Here is a 21,443-nt window from a genome sequence, read left to right as displayed (position 1 = left end):
GATAATCACCCACAGTCCCCAGGTCAGGCCGCTGTCTTCCAGAAGGATTTCAACTTTAAAGCTTTATCTGTTGGGCCTGGCATGGTAGCCTGGTGGCTGAAAGTCCTTGCCTTGCAAGTACCGGGATCCTGTATGGGCATTGGTTCATGTTCCACTCCCCATCCAGCTCCCTGCTTGTGGCCTGGGAAAATAGTCGAGACGGCTCAAAGCCTTGGGACCCTGCACCCGCATGGGAGACCTGGAGGAAGCTCCTGGCTCCTGGCTCCGGATCAGCTCAGCTCTGGCCACTGTGTCCACTTTGGGAGTGAGTAAACGGAAGATCTTTTTCCTGTGAATCTGATTCTCCAATTAAAAAAATCTTTTTTTGTTTTACTTTTTTCTTTTTAAATAAATAAACCTTAATAAAAAGTAAGTACTATGAAATAATTTTTAAAAAACACTGGTTTATTTTCTTTGAGAGTAAGGACAGAGAGAGACAGGAATCTTTTTGACTCTCCCAATGTCCACTGCAGCCAGAGCCGGACCAGCTAGAGCCCGGGCTTGGGAATCAGGAGTCGGCATTTGAGCCGGGGTGTGTTGCCTCTCGGCCTGGTTCGCAGGAAGATAGAAGCAGGGCCCGGACTTGAACCCAGGCCCTCCTGACTGCTCAGTTGCTGACTTGGGGCCTGCTGGGTGTGGGCTCTGCCTTCCGGAGCCGCCGCCCACCTGGCTGCACTGCCTCTCCTGCCTGGAGAGCTGCCCTGTTGTTTCGGTTTACTGTGATCAGCGTCTGCCCTCGGACACCGAGCTGTAGCGGCGTGTTACCTTTGGGCTGTGGGGTGTCCTTAGCCCCTGGGCAGCTCGTGGCGTCCACCGTGGGCACCCCTGCTGCACTCTACGCAGGCATGTTGTCCAAGTGTGAACAGCGAGACCCGTCCTGTTGGCAGGTCTCTGCTCTCGGTCATCTGGCCGCCCTCACTGCTTTTCTCTCCTTGGTTTCTGGTGACTGTCAAGCACAGCTTGTCTAGAGCTCTGCCAGCATGGCGGCTTAGCCTGTCACGGGAGCTCAGGCATGGGCTGCAGACCAGAGCTCACTCGCCTCACCCCCCGGGGTCGTGGGCACTGCCCAGCGTGTCCCCTTCCACTGGGCACTTCTTGCATTTGAGTCAGTGCACCTCTTGCCTGCTATAGACTTGGTTCTGTGTCCCAGGAGCCCGTTCCCAGAGGCCGGGCTGCCCTGCCTGACCACGTGCCCGCAGGAGCCTCCGCTGCAGCTGCCTCTGTGTGCTCCTGGCCTGCACTAGTACAGGACGCCTTCACCAGCAGATTTACAGGAGAGAGAGCGAGGTGGAGCGAGGTGGGGGATCCTGCTGATCAGGCAGTCTGCAGTACCAGCTTCTTCTCACGGCCCCTTTCCCTGCTGCTCGCTGGTCAGCTGCCCTGATGTCTGTAGAGAGGCAAATAGATTTGGATGTCTTTAAATAAGAAATTAAAGGGTGAGGGAGCCTGCTGTTGGTGTAAGGAACTCCTCTCAGAAGGATGGCGAGTGAAAGCCTCGCACAGATTGGGCGAGAGCTCCCCAGCCACACTGTCTCAGGCCCCTGCAGCCTGCACTCACCACACTGCCTCAGGCCCCTGCAGCCTGCACTCACCACACTGCCTCAGGTCCCTGCAGCCTGCACTCACCACACTGCCTCAGGCCCCTGCAGCCTGCACTCACCACACTGTCTCAGGCCCCTGCAGCCTGCACTTGCCTTTGAGCCTGGCCAAGGCCCTGGAGGCGCCCATGCCGAGGAGGCCCCCAAGTTGCTGAAGGAGCCCCTGCCCTCTTGGTCCATGCTTCGCCCGAGGCTGTGCTTTCTAAGCCCTCAGCCAGAGTCTGGCACTCCTTCCCTTCTCTGGGTCCGCAGCTGCCTTTACCGGCGCGCTCAGCAGCCAATGCCCATGTGTCCTTTTGATTTTAGAGGCCCGACGCCCCGTGCAGGTTTCCAAGCGGTCCTGCTACTCGAGAAGCAGGTGCCCTAGTGCTCCCTTGCTGTCTCGGTGGGGCACGGGTCAGGCTGAGAGTGACCGCGCTGTGAGGGGCACGGAAGCTGCGTCATTCACACTGAGGTGACCTGGCAGTGTGATTCCTGCCCCTCCGTGCTGCAGCATGGCGTCTGTGCTGTCGGACCAAGCTTCTATTCCCACAAGGGCACCTGAGCTCCAGTCACTGCTGGTCCATTTCAGCTCCCAGGAAGGGGCGGGTGAGGAGCTGAGCAGAGCATCCTGCTCTGCTTCTAAGAGTTCTCCCTTACTGCTGGCTGGCAGTCAGCAAGTGCTGGTGTTTGATTGGTTTGAAGGGCAGAAGGCGTAAGCATTGTCCGTGCTAGGGTTCACTCCCCACGTGCCTGCAGAAGCTGGGGTGAGGTCAGGGCCGAGCCGGGATCTGCACACTCCTCCGGGGCTCTTGTGTGGTTGGCAGGAGCCCTCTGCCACCCCTCACCTGCTGGTTCTCAAGGTGCACCTTACAGGAAGTGGGGTGGTGAGTGGTTGGCAGGAGCCCTCTTGAAGCCACCCCTCACCTGCTGGTTCTCAAGGTGCACCTTACAGGAAGTGGGGTGGTAAGTGGAGCCAGGGCTCCAACCCGGCCTTGCAGCCTGGACACACACGCCCCAGCCTACCACATGCTTGCATCCAAGGATGTTCTTAAATTGCAGCTGGAGACCATTAAGCCAAACTCCAAAAGACAAATATTCTGTTTTTTTCTGGTTTATAGTACCTGGTACAGAGTACAGAACACTCTGTAACGTATGGGGCGCGGTTGGCGCTTCGTGATGTGGCTGTTGTTGGTAACGCTTTGCCTTCTAGTCCTTTCACGTTCTACATGTAGAACCCTCTTAGAGGCAATCAAATCTGTGGTTATCAAGTCGATTGAGAGTATGTCATTGGGTCCGGCGGCGTGGCCCAGCAGCTGAAGTCCTCACCTTGAATGCCCCGGGTTCCCATATGGGCGTCGGTTCTGATCCCGGCAGCTCCGCTTCCCATCCAGCTCCCTGCTTGTGGCCTGGGAGGGCAGTCGAGGACAGCCCAAGGCCTTGGAACCCTGCACCCGTGTGGGAAACCTGGAAGAGGTTCCAGGTTCCCGGCTTTGGATCGGTGCAGCACCGGCCATTGTGGTCACTTGGGGAGTGAATCATCGGACGGAGGATCTTCCTCTCTGTCTCTCCTCTCTGTATATCTGACTTTGTAATAAAAATAAATAAATCGTTAAAAAAAAAAAGAAAGTATGTCATCAGCTCAGGGCTCTGAGCAGCAGAGAGGACCCAGACCTGCATCCTCAGGGCTGGGCAGGGGACCTGGAGGGGGTGCCCTAACCCCATCATCAGGGCCAGGTGGGCTTCCTGGGTAGTGGGCCATGCTGCAGGCCCCCCCTCAGGACCAGGCGGGGGACCCGGAGGTGGGTACCCTAATCCCATACCTCATCATCAGGGCTGGGCGGGAATCCTGGGCTGTGTCCTCAGACCCACGTCCTCTGGAGAACAGGTGTCCAAGGCTGGATGCCTGCCTGCCCACCTGCAGCAGGGTTGGGGGTGGGAGAGTGGTCAGACAGAGAGGGAGTGGAGGACCCTAGGTCCTTGCCCCCCCCCCCAAAAAGTGTGTCTGGGTCTGGTGTGATAGCTAGTAGCTAAATCCTCGCCTTGCATCCGCTAGAATCACATATGGGTGCTGGCTCGTGTCCCGGGTGCTCCACTTCCCATCTAGCTCCCTGTTTGTAGCCTGGGAAAGCAGTCGAGGATGACCCGAGACCTTGGGACCCTGCACCTGTATGGGAGATCTGAAAGAAACTCCTGGCTCCTGGCTTCAGGTAAGCTCAGCTCTGGCTGTGGCAGCTACTTGGGGAGTGACCCAGTGATGGAGGAGGATCTTTCTCTCTGTATCTCTGCCAAGTGTCACGCCCAGCACTGCGACTCTGAGGCTGGGAGCTCCTCTTACATCCCCCTCCCCCGGGAGGCTCCTGCTGTCCAGGAGAGGAACCGCGTAGCCCACCCGCCCTCGCTCCATGCTCGGGAGTTTGCACTGACCCTTCCGAACCTTCTGCCGCAGACAGCATGGGGCAAATTGGAGGTCAGTGGTCCTAGGCTCATGGCAGAGGAGCTGGCCGTGCTATGCTCTGCTTGTGGATACACAGCGGGGAGGGCTTGGCAAGACAGTAGGACTCCCAGGACAGCGAGTCACTGGAAGCTGGAGTGTGCTGCACGGTCAGCACTGTGGTCAGTGGTTTTCCTGGTCCCACTGGGAGCAGGAATGTCCCTGCCTGAGCCAGCCTCCCGGCTCTGTCTGCTGCACGCCCATGAGGCACCAGTCAGGACCAGAAGGTCAGCAGGGAGCAGAGCAGCTCCGCTTCACACTGGCCGAGTGCAGGGCAGTCGGTGGCCAAGCTGGTAATGGCTGGGACCTCGCAGCCTGCAGTGTGGCCCCGCGTCAGCCCTGTCAAAGGCAGAGGCTCCAGGAGGGTGGGGCGTGTGTTGGACTTCTAGCTCCTGGCTCAGGGCTCTCATCAGTCATTGGGCTGAGGCAGCCGTTGATGGCCTGCTTGCGTGAACAGACCTGGGTCCCTGGCCCTGGCGGCCAGGCGGCGTGGAACCCGTGCTGGTGGCTGGTTGGGTGAGAGCGCTCCGCGAGATGCCGAGAGTGTTCTTTGCTTAGCAGTAACACACCTCTGGCCTGTCGCTGTGCTTGCGGAGCCGCTGAGCCACCCTGTGCTTTGCAGGCTGTGCTGACCCCTCTGCAGTCAGAAGCGCCGACGCAGTCATTCATAACCTTGGCACTTAGTCTGCGCTCTGGGGACTGCGCAGTCTCCCTTTCCGGACGTTGACCTGCCTGACGCACTTCAATGGCTCCCCGCTGTTCCCGGTACAGAGGTCAACCCTTCCAGTGCACTGCAGCCACCTTTGATCCAGCCGACTTTCTGCCCCGGCGCCTGCTGGCAGCCCGCCCGGCTTCTGTGGTGAGGCTTCCTTCATCTGCCCCAGAACCACATGCGTGCTGCCAGGCTCGCCTCTGATGGATTTCCCTTGGATGCTGAGCCTGAATTTTTAATCCTGACCACCTTAAAAAAGAATAATGACAAAAATAAACCCTGGGAAAGAGGACCACTCTTGTTCTCCCACTGAGGGGAATCGCCCGTGAGACCTGTGATTCTTTCCAGTGTGATGGTCTGTTCTTGGTGTAATCTTGTTTCCTTGGCACCAGGAGCTTCGTTCAGGTCTCCCACACGAGGGCTGGGGTCCCCTGTCCTTGGGCCATCTGCCGCATCTTCCCAGCATGGGAGCATGGAGCTGGTGCGGCGATGGATCTGCCAGGACTCGAGCAGCACACAGTTATTTTATCAGTGTTGCAGGGAGCGACTTAATTTGCTGTGTCCCATTGCCAGCCAAAGACTGGACTTGTAGCTAAGTGGTGCCGGAACAACTGGGTGGCCGTTTGGGAAGAGCTAAGGTCAGAGCCATACCTCATGCCGTGTGGACGACTGAGCCGCACAGGGTGAGGACGCTGAGTGTGAACCAGGAAGCTCTGCGGGTGCAGGGGACACCTAGGCCAGGGTTCGCGGCTGCGGGCCCGGAGGACATGCTTACTGAGTGGACCGCCGGCACAGGGCTGAGGCTCAAGGTCAAGGGGGCAAGAAACGGCAAAGGGACAGAACACTGCAAGTGGACAGCTCACAAGCTGAGACGGTGGCCTTAAACTGCAGGTGTGAGCACTCAGCCGGCAAATTGTGGGCAGTGGCTGGGATCGGCAGGGCCGCCTGCACCTGCCTGCTTCAGTTGCCCCAGCTGTGGCTGCTGGGGCGTGACCAGGCCCCCATCTTCTGCAGGGAGGCTGAGGCCTGCCTGTGGCCTGGCTACTGCACTTCTAAGAATCAACCCAGAAGACATTGCCCCAGCCCTGAGAGACGGGGACACGGGGCTTCTTCGGACAGCTCTGGGGTTGATCTTGCCGAGAAACAGTAGGAACAGTGCTGGAAACGTAGTAGTTGAGTAGTTTGAGTTCTCTTCCCTGAAGATACTTGTGAATTACAAAGGGAGAGATAGTAACTGGTCAGACCCCCGTCTCAATGATGGACACTCATCACTGTGGGGAACCGCCGACCCCACATGGCTGAGGGGCTTCAAGATGGCGGCTGGCCGAGTGCCAGGAGGCAGGACTTGTCCCGCCAGTGGGCAGGCAGGAAGTCACAAGGATAGGCTAATTCTCCCTGGCTGCGATTGCTGGCCTATCGGATAGCGCCCCGTGGACCACGGGCAGAAGTGATTGGTGGAAGAACTGTATATAAGCAGCTCGCTTTTGGCAGTAAACACCCTGTTTGGTTCGTCTGCCTTTTTTGGTTCACCCTCTCTTTTTGGTTTTTGTCTCTCTTTTTTGGTTCGTGACATTTTGGTGGCTCTTACGTGGGGAATGGGGAGAATACAGAAACGGGAAGAACTGGGAAGAAGGGTGGCGGAAAACGGGAGGAAGGGCGGCGAAGAAGCGGGTAGGAAAGCTTAGACCGACGGGGACAGGAGCAGCGGAGAAAGGTTTTAAAACGCAGCCGCTTTTGCCAGTTTTTCCCGGACCTCCAAGAACATTCCTCGTCATTTTAGTGTCGCTGCAGGGCGGCGACACATCACCAGGTTGGGGCGACCACTCTGGCCACTCAGACACCCACACTAAGGATCTGGCCACAGAATACCTGGCTGCTGATTAAATTGTGAAGTGCTTCCAGTTGGGGAGGCGAGGAGACCACCTCCTCACGTCATGGATGTGTGGGTTTGCAGGCAGGCAGTACCAGCATGCTCAGCTGCAGCAGCTCCCCGAGTCCCCCAAGGTGGGGTCACGTGGGCCCCTGCAGGAAGCTCCCTGTGTCCCCCGAGGTGGGGTCACGTGGGCCACTGCAGGTGTCCACCTTTTGAGGTTGGTTCTGTTGTTGCTCACGGTCTAATATCAGGGGATACGGGATGATAGGTAGGAATTTGTACTAGTTTTGCCATGTTTCCAGGTATCTAGAAATTATTGCTGAATAAAAAGAAAAAGACAAAGCAGCAGGGTGAGGGGACTCATTCTCCTGACCCCAGCTTCCTGCACGTGCAGCCCCAGGGAGGCAGCAGCTGGTGGCTTAGCAGGTGGATTTCTGTCACCCACGTGGGAGCTCGCGGCTCAGCCCTGCCCAGTCCCGGCTGTTGAGGTGTTTGGGAGGTCAACCAGCACATGGAAGCTCTGTCTCTGACTCCTCTGCTCAAATAAACAAGCAGTAATAAATGTAATAATAATAAACTTTCTTTGAAAGTTAGTTGCATAGAGAGCGGAAAAGGGGGAGGTCTTCCACCTGCAGGTTCACTGCCAAATGGCCTCACCTCCTGGAGCCGGGCTGGGCTGGGCTGAAGCCAGGAGCCAGGAGCCTCTTCCAGGTCTCCCACAGGGTGCAGGGTCCCAAGGCTTTGGGCCGTCCTCGCCTGCTTTCCCAGGCCACAGGCAGGGAGCTGGATGGGAAGCGGGGCCACAGGACATGAACTGGCTCCTATATAGGATGCTGGTGCTGCAGGTAAAGGTTTAGCTTGCTGTGCCACTGCATCAGTCCTTCCGCTCCCGCTAAATGTTTTTAAAAGGAAAGGAAGTAGGAATTCTGGCTGGCTGTTTTTGTGTCCTGTTCAGTGCCTCTCACATCTGGATCCTCACTGCTGTTTCCTGAATCCACACACAGACCCTGCACACACATGCCACACACACACCCTGCACACACACACGCCACATACACACCCTGCACACACACACACCACACACAGACCCTGCACACACAGACCCTGCACATACACACACACGCCACATACACACCCTGCACACACACACACCACATACAGACCCTGCACACACAGACTCTGCACACACATGCCACACACAGACCCTGCACACACACACGCCACACACAGACCCTGCACACACAGACCCTGCACATACACACACACGCCACATACACACCCTGCACACACACACACCACATACAGACCCTGCACACACAGACTCTGCACACACATGCCACACACAGACCCTGCACACACACACGCCACATACAGACCCTGCACACCTAGACTCTGCACACACATGCCACACACAGACCCTGCACACACACACGCCACACACAGACCCTGCACACCTAGACTCTGCACACACACGCCACACACAGACCCTGCACACACACACGCCGCACACACCCCCTGCACACACACACGCCGCACACAGACCCTGCACACCTAGACTCTGCACACACACGCCACACACAGACCCTGCACACACACACGCCGCACACACCCCCTGCACACACACACGCCGCACACACCCCCTGCACACACACACGCCACATACACACCCTGCACACACAGACTCTGCACACACACACACACATACACCACACAGATCCTCCGCATGTACACCAGACTGAACATACACACACTTCAGGCATATGCAGCCCACATATTCACTCTGCAGTCAAGACACGCACGCTACTGTCACACACGGTGCTGGGACACACACTGCAGGCACCTGTTCTCTCCGGATCCATGGTCCCAACAGCACTGGGCCCCACAGGTCTGAGTGTGACTCCTCCCAGGGCTGTGTCTGGCCCTGTTGTGTGTGTGTGTGTGTGTGTGTGTTCGCAGCCCAACCCTTACTTCCCAGGGCTGGCTTCCTTGCTGTGTCTGGTGTGTGTGGCCAGCAGGGCAAATTCTCAGTGTTCAGCTCCAGGGCGTCCCTCTGCTGGCAGGCCATGGCTCCTGTGGCTGATCCCTGCTCTTGTGCGTGCAGCCCCTGCGCAGCCATCGAGGTGGCTCTCGGCTGTGCACAGGCTGCTCCACACCCCTCACTTCCCAGAGTGCCTTCTCGGGGTGGGGGGGGATGGCTTCCTGGTGAGCTCTCCTTTGCCTTGTCGTCAGCTTGTGCGCAGTGGAGCCTTTCGGAACCCACCAGAAGGCATTCAGATATCTGTCTTCTAACCTCGTTTTGTTTCTCTTCATTTTGGAGCCTTCAAGTTACTAATTTTCATTATGGGGAAAAGAGACTTATCTACTGATGTAAATCCTGTTTTGAAAAAGGCAGACAGTCTAGAATCTCCTGGAATCAGCAGGAGTGGAGGCCCCTTGGGTATGGGGTGTTGCACAACTTGTTGGGCAGGGAGCCCTGGCGGGGCCTCTGCTGTCCCTAGCCCCAAGGAGGAAGGGGCTCAGGACCACTGCCCTGGGGACAGCCCCAGGCCCACAGCTAAGCCCTTGCAGACGTCTGCTGTCATGGCTCTGTTGTGCCGGTTTCTGAAATCCCCAGATAATCATCAAGTCTGAAGCCGGTGCTAGGGCATAAAAGTGGTTTATTCGAACTAACCTAGGTCTCCCAGCCCCTCCCCCAGCCCAGCATGGCCGGGCGGGGGAGGGGCAGCCGCTGCAGGATCCGCAGCAAGCCCATGAGCCAGAGAGAGAGAAAGGAAAAGACCCCGAGAGCCCAAGCTCCCCAGTTTTTATACATTTCAGGCTATTAGTTATACAGTCATGATCTAACAGGCTTCTATTGGTGGGTTTGAAACTAGCAACTTTCAAAAAGTACAAATTCCTGAGGAGTGGTCTGCCTAGTGACCTGCCAGGTGTCCTGCTGGGTGTCAGGCCTAGAATCCACACAGCCCCCAGCCAAGCCATCAAGGCGGGATCACAAAGGGCAGAAAACTTCCAGGCTCTTCAGCTCATCCTTGCATAGCTGGGTCTTGGCCACCTGGGCCCTCCTTTTGCCGCTTAATGCTGCCTTGAGATTTGCTGTTGTTTGTCACCACCTCGGAGCTGCACCCCTGCCCTCCCCCTCTCCCTCACCTCGGAGCTGCACCCCTGCCTCCTCACTCTAACCGGAGCTGGAGGTGCCCTGTGGTGCTCCCCACTCTCCAATCCCTTTCCCTGTGCCCCTCCTCTGCCCCGTGTGTTCCTCCCAGGGCCCGTGCTGTCCACTGCACTCCGGGGCTCTTGGACCTTGTCTCGAAAGCCCCTGTGTGACAGGGGAGCCCTGCTCTGCACCCGGGGAAGCTGGTGAGCTGTGTCTGTTCGGCCAGAATCCCTGCCGTTGCTGCTGACAGGGGTGAGGCTGCTGCCTGGCCAGCCTCTGGCGAGCACTGCCTGGCTGTGAGTCAGGTGTGTGGGCTGTGCCACGCCAGGACACGCGAGTGGATTTTGGTGGAAATACAGCAGTGCCTGTAAAGCAGAGGGGCCTTGCTTCACAGTTGGGGTGGGTTGTCTGCTGGTCCGCGGAGAGAAGCGCCCTGCTGTGTGCTGCACCCAAGGAGACACTCCTGTCAGACTGGGAGTGTGGCTGCTCTGTGAGTGGGCCCCACGCACGGCCTCCCACGCCGGGCGGGCGCGCTCACGTGTGGGTGGCTCGGCCCACCTTGCGCAGGCCCAGCCGGTGGGCTAGACGCAGAGTAGCTCAGTCTTTGATACAGATCCACAGCTCCTAGCAGCTGCCTGAGCCTGAAGCCAACGCCCAAGAGTAACTGCTGGTGGCACCACGCTGCGTATCTTCGCTGGCGGCTCTCGGTGCTGCCCCCAGGGGCCCGCACTTCCTGTTTTCTCCACAGCAGTGTTGTCCCCAGGCTGGTGACGGTCCTCTCTGAACGTCAGAGCACTGTTTGCACTGCAGGGCCAGCAGCATGCGTCTCAGTGCTCTGGTCCTGGAGACTGTGCACAGACACTCGTGACACCTGTGTGAGCGTGAGGTCCGTGTGTGTGTACTGGGTAACAGGTGATCGTGTCTGCTGGTCAGTGAACTGTGAGGAATAGTGAATTTGCCTGAATAGTGTCAAGTGTATGCAAATGAGTGTCTGCGGAGACACAGAGTGCCCGAGTTACTTAAAAGGTTGCAGTAGACAGAAAGATGGGTTGGCATCAGGTCCCCGGAGTGTAAGAATGCCTCTCACAGGGCAAACGGCGTGGTCCGGGTATGGCTGCAGAGGAAGCGCTTCTGCTGGGTCATGGGGGGCTACGGGTCATCCCAGGGCCTTGCAGTGGGACAGAGAAGGATGCTGGGACAACAGCGAGCACTGGCTGGCACCAGGAGGGAGTCGGGGAGTTTTCTCTCTGAGCCTGCAGAGGGAGCGGCTGGGCACTTGTGCTCAGAGGACAGTGAACACCTGGTCTCCCCGCACCCCACCGCCGTCCGACTGCCCAGGGCGGACACCCGGCCGCTCCCTCCCCGCACCCCACCGCCGTCCTACTGCCCAGGGCGGACACCCGGCCGCTCCCTCCCCGCACCCCACCGCCGTCCTACTGCCCAGGGCGGACACCCGGCCGCTCCCTCCCCGCACCCCACCGCCGTCCTACTGCCCAGGGCGGACACCCGGCCGCTCCCTCCCCGCACCCCACCGCCGTCCGACTGCCCAGGGCGGACACCCGGCCGCTCCCTCCCTGCACCCCACCGCCGTCCGACTGCCCAGGGCGGACATCTGGCCGCTCCGTCTCATACCCTACAGGTTGTTCTCCCCTGAAGTTAGGACCCGTGCAGGTGGGATGAGGCTTAAAGCACTCTGGTGGAAAGTTTAGATTCTTGAAGAATAACTGCTGTTGGTTCCCTGTCTGTTCCTTCATTTGTTCCTTTCTCTCGGGGAAACCAAATTTCTCCCACTTGTGTGCAGCATGCCGTCTTAGGGCTGTGCTGGGGATGCCACAGGGCCCTGCGGTACTCCCTCTCTGTGGGCCCGCTGCTGGGCCCAGAGAACTCGGAAGGGCCCTGCAGCCCGCAGATCAGTTACGACACCAGCATGAGGCCCGCACCACGTGAGCCTAGCCCTCCTCCGGACTGGTACACTGTACCTGTGCAGACCGCAGGAGTTCTGCTGGCCGTGTGTGAGCTGGACATGGCCCTCGTGCCTGGAGACATGACAGTAGTGTGCATTTGAAAACTAATCGCTTTCACCTTATTTGAAAGGCGGGTGCAGGGGAGAGGCACAGAGGCAGGGGTGAGGCTTCCATCTACTAGCTGTCCCAGTTGCACTGGCTGGGACTAGGCCATGCCACAGCCGGAGGCCTGGGGCTCAATGCAGGTTGTCCTTGAGGATGGCCGACAGCTGCTACTTGAACCAACAGCTGCTGTCTCTGAGCAGCTGCCATAGCAGGTAGCTGGAGCTGCATCGTAACCACTGTGTGTGGTGTTCGACCTAGAAATACCGCACGCATCTTGGAAACGTACCAGACTGCTCTACACGCAGGAGCAGAGCCTAGTGCCTGAGCCAGGAGGCTTCCAGAACACACTGTCCTGGGGAGAGCAGAGTGCAGAGGAGCACAGCCTGCTCTGTGGGGGACACACGCACCCCCATACACCACACACAGACACACCCCATACACCACACACAGACACACCCCCCATACACCACACACAGACACACCCCATACACCACACACAGACACACCCCATACACCACACACAGACACACCCCCCATACACCACACACAGACACACCCCATACACCACACACAGACACCCCCCATACACCACACACAGACACACACCCCATACACCACACAGACACACCCCCCATACACCACACAGACACACCCCCCATACACCACACACAGACACACCCCATACACCACACACAGACACACCCCCCATACACCACACACAGACACACCCCATACACCACACACAGACACACACCCCATACACCACACAGACACACACCCCATACACCACACACAGACACACACCCCATACACCACACACAGACACACACCCCATACACCACACAGACACACACCCCATACACCACACACAGACACACCCCCCATACACCACACACAGACACACACCCCATACACCACACACAGACACACCCCCCCATACACCACACACAGACACACCCCATACACCACACACAGACACACACCCCATACACCACACACAGACACACACCCCCATACACCACACACAGGCACACCCCATACACCACACACAGACACACCCCCCATACACCACACACAGACACACACCCCATACACCACACACAGACACACCCCATACACCACACACAGACACACCCCCATACACCACACAGACACACACCCCATACACCACACACAGACACCCCCCATACACCACACACAGACACACCCCATACACCACACAGACACACGCACCCCTATACAACACACACACAAAGCCCCAAACCACACACACATACACACACACACACACACACACACACACACACAACCTCTTCTAATTTCTAAAAGCCTAATGTAAGAAAGAGCTGAAATGGCTGAAGCACCTGCCACCTCCAGGATGAGCGTTGACAGGAAGCTCTCTTGGAGGCAGAGCTGGAGTCGGGTAAAGGCACGAGGTCCGGGTGCAGGTGGTGCCGTGGTGTGACGGCCTGCCTGCCCAGTGCGCTGCTGCGTCCGAGCGAAGGGCACGGCTTCTGTGCACTTCAGAGCTGGCTCTTGGCCTGTTGCTGTGAAGTGCCTGTCGGTGCTCTTTGCCTGTTGCCTTCCTGTTTGCTCATGGGGTCACTTTTGCGTCCGTAGCTCCTCGGTACGCCCAGCTGCCTCTGCCCATGGGTCTCCTAGTGGTCACTTGCAGTGGGCCCTCTGGGGCTGCTGTCCTGGTGCAGCAGGCGTAGCAGTGTGTGTGTTGGGGCGGGTGGGGCACATCATACCCCAGTTCAAGCCCAGGTGTTCCACTTCCACAGTTCCTCCCAGGGAAAGCGGTTGTCCAAGTGTTTGCATCCCCGCCACCCACTTGAGAGACGCGAATGGAGCTCCTGGTTCTGACTAAGCCCAGACCTAGCTGTCGGGGCCGTCCGGAGAGAACAGCAGGTGCAAACTCACTTTGTCTTTGCCTGCCCCTCTTTTTCATTTTTTGCAACGATCATCAGCTGCCCAGAAATAAAAAAATTATGCTTTTGAAATCTCTTTATGTCGAGTCCACGCGAAGAGCAAACAGTCACTCCTCGTGTGCCACTCACTGCAGAAGCCCTTATCTGCCTCTCCCTCTTAGCTCTGCCTTTCAAATAAAACGAATGAATCCATTAAAAATCCTTTCAAAAGGTGAGACTGCAGAGCCGCTCCAAGGCAGGGCACGGCGCTGAGCAGGTGGAGGGACTTTCTCTAAGCAGATGGGCAGTGAGCGCAGTCTGGACCCTGTGTCTCTTCGCTCCAACTGACCTGTCCAGGCCCACTTAGTGTGAAGAGTGCTTGAGACAGGAATCGGACTGGCCAGGAGGCCTGCTGGCTACCACACCGTGTCTCATCAGAGAGCCTCAGTGTGAGGCCGGCTCCAGCTCCCGACTCTCCGAGCCTGCCAGCAGTGCAGGTCCCGGGAGAGGACAGGGATGGCACAGGTCATGGGCTCTGCTGGCATCTGCATCCTCCACCTGAGCTTCCACATATCGCCCAGCCTCTGCATCCTCCACCTGAGCTTCCACGTATCGCCCAGCCTCTGCAGCTGAGGCCTCAGGCATCCACGTCCAGTCGCCCCTCTGTAGCCGACGTTCGAGGATTAAACCGGTGCTCGGAGCATCATCATCTCTGTTTCTCTGCGTTTCAAATAACAATGAGAGACATTCTGCATAATAAGGCATGCTGTGTCCCTGAGACTGGAGGATTGGGAAAGGAAATCTTAGACGTTGGGAGAGAAAACACATATAAAGTTAAGGTTACAAGGGTCTCCTCTCCCCCTGTGTCGTCATGGTTACGAGGGTCTCCTCTCCCCCTGTGTCATCATGGTCACGCAGTATCTCCTCTCCCCCTGTGTCGTCATGGTTACGAGGGTCTCCTCTCCCCCTGTGTCATCATGGTCACGCAGTGTCTCCTCTCCCCCTGTGTCATCATGGTCACGCAGTATCTCCTCTCCCCCTGTGTCGTCATGGTTACGAGGGTCTCCTCTCCCCCTGTGTCGTCATGGTTATGCAGTGTCTCCTCTCCCCCTGTGTAGTCATGGTTACACAGTGTCTCCTCTCCCCCGTATAGTCATGGTTACACAGTGTCTCCTCTCCCCCTTATAGTCATGGTTACGCAGTATCTCCTCTCCCCCTGTGTAGTCATGGTTACGAGGGTCTCCTCTCCCCCTGTGTTGTCATGGTCACGCAGTATCTCCTCTCCCCCTATGTCGTCATGGTTACGGAGGTTCTCCTCTCCCCCTGTGTCGTCATGGTTACGGAGGGTCTCCTCTCCCCCTGTGTCGTCATGGTTACGAGGGTCTCCTCTCCCCCGTGTAGTCATGGTTATGAGGTTCTCCTCTCCCCCTGTGTCGTCATGGTTACGAGGGTCTCCTCTTCCCCTGTGTCGTCATGGTTACACAGTTTCTCCCCCCCCCCATGTAGTCATGGTTACGGAGGGTCTCCTCTCCCCCTGTGTCGTCATGGTTACACAGTGTCTCCTCTCCCCCTGTGTCGTCATGGTTACGCAGTGTCTCCTGGGTCTCTGTGTTGTATTGATATGTGACATGATTAGCTCAATCAGTCTTTTCAGCTGCGCTGCATGCAGTCATTATTTCCAATCACAGCCCGTCAGCTGAGACTTCTCGTGGGCTTAGGAAGTCACGCCCTTGTGGGAGGTAGCCCCTGTGACACCATAGGCGAGGGTGTGGCCCTACTGCTGCTCTCTCCTGAACCAACTCTTGCTGAGTTCTGACCCCTACGAGGAGCCGTCTGTGGCCCGTGTGCTCCTGGGAAGGTTAGAGAGGGAGGAAGTTTGCCTCTTGTTCGGTCATGGGGCTGAAGCACTCTGCCAAATGGAAATCGGTGCTTGCTTGGCTTTTTCAAAATTAGATTTAAGAGAGAGTAAGTAGTTGAGTCCCCAGCCTAGGCCTGGGATTCCGGAGCTCTTTGGGTTCTTAAATGTAATTCGTTTTAAGTCTTGAATGAGATTTGTTTTAATGGAAGCCTTAAAAGCCAAGTCTGAGGGTTGGAGTCACACAGCTTATTGCATCTATCAGTCCTACTCAGAGCTCTTGCCTTCCGTCGGTAACCACCGAGTGGAATCCGTTTGTCTGCGGTGTCCCATAAGGGCAGAGCAGCACGCGCGGGGCCTCCTGCTGCCCGGGCCTTCTGCTGGCCTCCACGGGCTGGCCGCATCCCTGCAGGCCCAGGTCCCTGCAGTGGCCTCCAGCTGGCCTCTCTGACCCGGTTTGCAGCCATCCAGTTTTCAGCCTCCATGGCCGGTTCCTGTTTGGCCCCTGTTCCTCTCCGAGGGCTCCCCCAGACCTCTGGATCTTTGCCCACTGGGTTTCCCTCCTAGCGTGTGTCCCCATGGTGCCTAGGACAGGGTCTCACTGCACGCAGTGGCCTGCACCTGCAGCCTGCGTGTGCTCAGCAGTGCCTGTCACTGTACCGTAGGAGACAGGCGCTGTGCCCAGGAAGGAAGGAAAGGGCTAGTGTCCCTGCAGTCTGTGCCGGGTATTTTTGGCTGCCACCTGTCCTCGGTCTTCCCTTCACTGTACAGGAAGAGTAGCTTCTCTGTGTTAAAATTGAAGATGTGAAAGCAAGTGAAAGGGTTCGGTGAGCTGTGAGAACTCTAATGGGATGTGCCTGCAGTTTCCGTTCACCCCACATCCCTGGTGGAGCAGGGGAGGGCAGGCCTTTGCCTCCCTCCAAGGGCATGGCTTTTCTGGAACCTTCAGATTTGGTCCTGGCCACCACCCCGTCTCCCACTATCCCCACACATCTATACCTGGTGAGCATGTCCACCTCCGGCCACGCACCCCGAGCCAGGAGTCAGCCATGTCCTCATTCTTTGCTGCAACTCTGAATTTTAAATGCTGCATGTCAGAAAGTTTTAGGTTTATGGCAGATCATAGATGTTTTAGGATGTCCCTGACACAGAGCCAGTGCCAGTCATATTTGGCAGCTGGCAAGGATCCCCTGGGACCACCACTGGGTGCAGAGCGGGTGCTGGGTGCTGTGCGGGGCCTCTGGCCTGTGCTCAGAGGCGTTCACGCAGAGGGGCAGGCCCAGAGGCCAAGCAGGGCAAGACGCTGGGTGAGGCCGGAGGAGGAGGAAGTGGGTTGGGGTGCCTTGCCCTCCAGGTGCCCGCTGCATTAGGGCATCAGGTAAATGCTCTGTCATGGAATCCGGGGCTAGGCGGGTGTAGGATTGCTGGCTCTGTTTTGCTGCTCTTTCTCTCGGGAAGACGGAGCAGCTGCTGTACCTCCCCCAGCCACATGCTCCTCAGGGCAAGGAGCAGCAGCAGAGCCGACGGGTCCAGAGGCCCATTGGTGGAGCCCGGGACGCCGGCCTGTCCCCGGCTCTGTGCTGCAGTAAGGCCAGGGAGCCGCCCGCTGCCCGTTCTGGTCAGCTTTGCCGCAACTGTCACAGGGAAGGGTGACTGTGGCAGGCGTCACGTTCTGTGGTTCTTGGTGGCTCAGAGCTGCTGCCTGCTCCCCCTAGCGAGCCCTGGTGGGCAGTGGTTGCCCCGGGGGCGGGGCCTTTCTCTACGGCCCGCAGCAGCCGAGCCGCTGTGTTCTGCCATAGCGTCAGGCAGCAGTCTTTCGGATTCTGGAGTAGAAAAGGGCTTCAGACGCATGTGAACATCTGTCTAAGGGTTTCTTGCGTGGGAGACTGTCTGCAGCGTTCTGGAGGCAGTGGGGTCAGCCCCCGAGGCCAGCAGTGCCCTCAGCCCCCACAGCCAGTTAGCCGAGGAACATGCTCCCCTTTGGAATTGGGGCTTGGGGGCATCGCAGGGCGGTGTCTGCATGGTGATTCATTTACTCACAGACCATGAGCGCCCACGTGGGGCTGCCTGCCTGCCTGCCTGCAGTGGAAGGTGGGACACCTGGTCTTCTCCAAGCTGTTAGAGGCTGCCCTGCCCACTCACACTGGCAGAGGTGCTGGTGTGGCCAGGACTGACCACTTAAGAGGAGTTCGCTGCCCATAGCGGTTGCAGGGAGATGGCCGGAGAGAGCAGGACTGTGGCGTGGCACAGTTGCCTGCACACGGGGGTTTTCCCTGTAGTGTGCCCCTTAGGAAACACCTGAGGCGGCACTGTGGAGTCAGAGTAACGACTGGACAGCTTCACTATTTCTTTTATATGTGAGAGCATTCTATAAGGGTTTCTTTTAATCATGGAAACATTTCAAAATGCTGCATGCTGCTTTGCTTTGGTGGCTTATTTTTGTTGACTTTTAAACACCTTTTTATGGAAACTTCCAGCCCTACCCTCCTGGCTGTGTCGTGGCCACTCCCTTCCCCCTGCTGTCCCTTTGGGTGCCCCAGCTTCACGGAAGGCCAGTGTGTGCTGTTGGGAGGGTCAGAGCCGTGCATGTGCGTTTCCGTGATGTTCCAAACACCATGTGACCTCATGTGAGCGTTCCTGTGCGTCTGTGCAGTTGGACACGGCTTGTGAGCACATGCAGGGACACACGCATGGGCACATGTGCCTTTGCACAGAGCTGAGTTAGGAGTGGCGGCTCTGCTCTGTTCACGCTGAGGTCACTGGGAAAGCAGCGTTACACCCCAGCCTGCCGCGCCTCTGCTCAGTGTGTCCTGCTGGCCTTCCTGTCCTCTCAGTTCCCCGTCTGTGGCGGAGACGACTGGCGGCTGTTCCTGGGTGAGGATGGTGGCCTGGCTCTGCCTGTGGGTGCCCTGTGTGTGCTGGTTGGACGATATCCATCACAGGAATGTCTCTCCTCGGTTCTTTGGGTGGCTTGAGGTATAGCTCTTCCAGGAAAGCCAAGATCTCTACCTGTCTATATGTGCAGTGATGAGGTCATGAGTGAGGGCTGTGTGGAGCACTGCACTCAGGGGTCGGGGGAGTCCAGGTGGAACACTGCACTCAGGGGTCGGGGGAGTCCAGGTGGAGCACTGCACTCAGGGGTCGGGGGAGTCCAGGTGGAGCACTGCACTCAGGGGTCAGGAGTGAATCCAGGTGGAGCACTGCACTCAGGGGTCAGGGGAGTTCAGGTGGAGCACTGCACTCAGGGGTCGGGGGAGTCCAGGTGGAGCACTGCACTCAGGGGTCGGGGGAGTCCAGGTGGAGCACTGCACTCAGGGGTCGGGGGAGTCCAGGTGGAGCACTGCACTCAGGGGTCAGGAGTGAATCCAGGTGGAGCACTGCACTCAGGGGTCAGGGGAGTTCAGGTGGAGCACTGCACTCAGGGGTCGGGGGAGTCCAGGTGGAGCACTGCACTCAGGGGTCGGGGGAGTCCAGGTGGAGCACTGCACTCAGGGGTCAGGAGTGAATCCAGGTGGAGCACTGCACTCAGGGGTCAGGGGAGTCCAGGTGGAGCACTGCACTCAGGGGTCGGGGGAGTCCAGGTGGAGCACTGCACTCGGGTCAGGAGTGAATCCAGGTGGAGCACTGCACTCAGGGGTCAGGGGAGTCCAGGTGGAGCACTGCACTCAGGGGTCGGGGGAGTCCAGGTGGAGCACTGCACTCGGGTCAGGAGTGAATCCAGGTGGAGCACTGCACTCGGGTCAGGGGAGTCCAGGTGGAGCACTGCACTCAGGGGTCGGGGGAGTCCAGGTGGAGCACTGCACTCAGGGGTCGGGGGAGTCCAGATGGAGCACTGCACTCAGGGGTCGGGGGAGTCCAGGTGGAGCACTGCACATAGGGGTCGGGGGAGTCCAGGTGGAGCATTGCACTCAGGGGAGTCCAGGTGGAGCACTGCACTCAGGGGTCAGGACTGAGGGCAGTGGAGGGGACTGGTCCCTGGGCTGAAGCCTTGGTAGCCGTCGGTGGCTGCACTGCACACTTAGGGCTTGTGTAGATTTGGCTGCAGATTGCCACAGCCACGGGCCGTTTGGGAGAGTTTGGCAGTGAGGAGGCTTTCGAGAGAGGGATGTACTGAGTGCTGGAAGTTTATTTAGCTAATCCTCTGCCAGCAGGTAACGGCATCCAATCTAGGCGCCGGTTCGGGTCCCAGCTCCTTCGACCTTGGTAAGGAGCGAACAGTATGAGCTCTTCCAGACCTGGACGGAACTAGCCAAATGCGGACGTGGTGTTTGTTGCTCCTGGACAGTTCTGAGACCATCTACCGGGCATTTTGGTTTGGGGTGACGGCAGACGTTGGGGGTGGAGTCTAGTTGAGTGGGGCGCGGCACCATGCCCTTGCCTAGCTGTGTCCCTGCCAAGCAGGGCGCTGAGCACCTCTGCCCGTGTCTCCCGGGCTCCCATGGGCGTGCGAGGTGGTTTGAATTGCAGCAGCAGGTTGGAGATAGGCCTCAGACCGCACAGGGCAGCGCCCTGTTCACCTGGGCCTCGCTCTGAAGAACCTGCTGCATGAGCAGGCACTCCAAAGCCTACACTACACTGGGAGAGGAACCAGTACAGCTACACCTGTGGGGCCGCTCAGCCAGGAGACAGTGGGCAGCTTCTAGGGACCGGAGACCTCACTCCCCTGGGCAGCTCAGGATCACGGGGCACCCCTCTGCTGGCAGGGTGCGGACATGGGTCCTATCGAGTCTGGCATGCACTGCACCTTTTTTTGTAAGATTGATTTATTTTTATTATAAAATCAGATATACAGAGAGGAGGAGAGACAGGAAGATCTTCCATCCGATGATTCACTCCCCAAGTGACCACAATGGCCAGTGCTGTGCTGATGCGAAGCCAGGAGCCAGGAACTTCCTCCAGGTCTCCCACATGGGTGCAGGGTCCCAAGGCTTTGGGCCGTCCTCGACTGCTTTCCCAGGCCACAAGCACGGAGCTGGTTGGAAACTGGAGCAGCCAGGATTAGAACTGGCGTCCATATGGGACCCAGGTGCATTCAAGGCGAGGACTTTAGCTGCTAGGCTAGCACGCTTGGCTCTTTGTACAGCTTTTGAGGAGCATGGCCAGCACAATGGGCAGTGGCAGAGAGTAACGTGGCCACTTCGCATCCCGGCAAAAACAGCAGTGTGTCCCCCGTGCTGGGATGCCCTGTGCCGCCCGCAGCCGTGTCTCCCGTGCTGGGATGCCCTGTGCCGCCCGCAGCCCGTGTCCCCCGTGCTGGGATGCCCTGTGCCGCCCGCAGCCGTGTCTCCCGTGCTGGGATGCCCTGTGCCGCCCGCAGCCGTGTCTCCCGTGCTGGGATGCCCTGTGCCGCCTGCAGCCTGGAGCCATTATCCTTAGCATTCTGATTTTGAATCAAAGCTTATCGTGGCATGGTGACATTTAATTTAGTATTTCCCATTTCAGAACCTTTGAGGGTATCAATTAATTCCCACAAAGCCCTGGGAGGCATGTGATTCATGTGTGTGACATCCTTCACGTCACTCAGCTAGTGTGCCCTGACCCCGTCAGGAGGCGAAAAAGTGAGGCGGAGTTGACCCTGGTCCCCTCTACGTTCTGAGTCGCCTGGACCCTGTGGCTCGCTGTGGAGAACCGTCCCCAGGGAGAGCTGTGACTGCCGAAGCCTGGCCTGGGAGCCTGTTGCGAGGCAGACAAGGAAGTAGGGGGCACCGACGTGTCCAGATGCCAGCGATCCGATGGGAGTGGCAATGCAGGTTGCCGCTT

General features: G+C 58.1%; 1 protein-coding gene and 1 pseudogene across 2 annotated transcripts in view; one reads left to right on the top strand and one right to left on the bottom strand.

Moving 5' to 3' along the window:
* Positions 1-21,443, top strand: part of RPTOR (regulatory associated protein of MTOR complex 1) — a 226,148-nt gene that overhangs the window by 73,709 nt on the left and 130,996 nt on the right. The gene's annotated exons all lie outside the window — the stretch shown is intronic.
* LOC118759724 (U11 spliceosomal RNA) lies at positions 13,810-13,994 on the bottom strand (annotated as a pseudogene).

Source organism: Ochotona princeps, chromosome 17 (assembly GCF_030435755.1).
Source record: "Ochotona princeps isolate mOchPri1 chromosome 17, mOchPri1.hap1, whole genome shotgun sequence".
Classification (NCBI taxonomy): Eukaryota; Metazoa; Chordata; class Mammalia; order Lagomorpha; family Ochotonidae; genus Ochotona; species Ochotona princeps.
Note: the sequence above shows the minus strand (reverse complement) of the source record. Positions and strands in the feature narration are given on the sequence as shown.